The sequence below is a fragment of the Mirounga leonina genome, unplaced genomic scaffold (assembly GCF_011800145.1).
Source record: "Mirounga leonina isolate KUSES-001 unplaced genomic scaffold, KU_Mleo_1.0 Mir_178, whole genome shotgun sequence".
In the NCBI taxonomy this organism is placed as follows: Eukaryota; Metazoa; Chordata; class Mammalia; order Carnivora; family Phocidae; genus Mirounga; species Mirounga leonina.
In genome coordinates, this window is record NW_023270464.1 from 5,003,834 (window position 1) to 5,005,624 (window position 1,791).

The following is a 1,791-nucleotide window of genomic DNA, read 5'->3' on the forward strand; positions in this document are numbered from 1 at the left end:
GCACATGCCAGTGAATCAGCAAGAATTAGACCAGACAGTACTACAGGTGTGGAAGATGTTAAGATGCTTAAGAAGAATTTACTAAAGACTGTGAAGAGGGGTGCCTGGCTAGCTCAGTTGGTGGAGCACATGACTCTTGATCTCAGGGTTGTGGTTCGAGCCCCATGTTGGGTGTAGAGATTACTTAAAAAATAAAAGGAATATGAAAGAACATGAAATGATAGGAAGGAATATTAGAATAAATTATCACTTGTTTATAGAGAGGGTCACTGATTCAAAGGCTCAATCATCATTATTAGTTATACAGGTGAAATGTCTGACCACTGAACTCAGTTAATGACAGAAACTCCTGAAATAATTCCACTGAATAAAGTAGTTCTGGTAACATAAGGAAGAGTTCCAAAAATTAAGACATGATTTTGAAGGGTACTGTCTACCATTTATTTATTATTTATTTATTTATTTATTTTTAAAGATTTTATTTATTTGACAGAGACACAGCGAGAGAGGGAACACAAGCAGAGGGAGTGGGAGAGGGAGAAGCAGGCTTCCCCCTGAGCAGGGAGCCTGATGCGGGGCTCAATCCCAGGACCCTGGGACCATGACCTGAACCGAAGGCAGACGCTTAACAACTGAGCCACCCAGGTGCCCCAAGGGTACTGTCTACCATTTAGTCAAAGAATGAAAAAGGAAGACTTGGAAAGAGAACAAAGGGTTGGATAAATAGCAACAGATAGTGCAATCTCTTAATGTACTACACAATGAATTGAAGCGTGACATTTTCTTAATTGAGAACTTTCAATAAGCTGAAAATAAAAAATATTTAAAAGAGGGGCATCTGACGGCTTAGTCAGTAGAGCATGTGACTATTAATTTCAGGGTCACAGGTTCAAGCCCCTTTTTGGGCATACAGCCTACTTTAAAAAAATGATTAAAAGAGTAGGAGAAACTCTTGATTACCTTGGGTATCCCGAAGACTATTTTCCTCCACCTGACAGAAATGTTAAAGAGAAAAAAAAATTCAAGAAATCAACTGCATAGGAGCACCTGGCTGGATCAAATGGAAGAGTATGAAACTCTTGATCTTGGAGTCAGGGGTTCAAGTCCCATGGTGGGTGTAGAGATTATTAAAAAATAAGTAAACAAACTTAAAAAAAATCAACTGCATAACTGACAGCACTGCGTGAAATGTTACAGATTCATATAAATAGATTAGATGCTACACATGGTCCATGTCAAAACTAGTGATTCCTTTTAGCCACTTAATGGAATTGCCTGGAGACATCCAGAAGATCCTACCCAGATAAGATTGAAAACATTCCATCAGTGAAAGGATGGTCTCTTTTTCACAAAGTACTTAAAGAATCTAGTCATTCAAGGATAATGGAAGCACTGAGGACTACTTGGACAAAGAACATATTTGCAAATCAAAGCAATACGCCATCTTCCTTTTATCATTAAAATGCAACATGCCACAGGGGCACCTGGCTAGCTGAGTCAGTAGAGCATGTGACTCTTGATCTCTGGGTTGGAAACTCAAGCCCATGTTGGGTGTAGACATCACTTAAAAAATGAAATCTTAAGGGTGTCTGGGTGGCTTAGCTGGTTAAACATCCTCCCTCTCAAGTCATGATCCCAGAGTCCTGGGAGCAAGCCCCGCATTGGGGTCCCTGCTCAGCGGAGAACCTGCTTCTCCCTCTCCCTCTGCTGCTCCCCCAGCTTGTGTGCACTCTCTTTCTCTGTCAAATAAATAAATAAATAAATAAATAAATAAATAAATAAATAAATAAA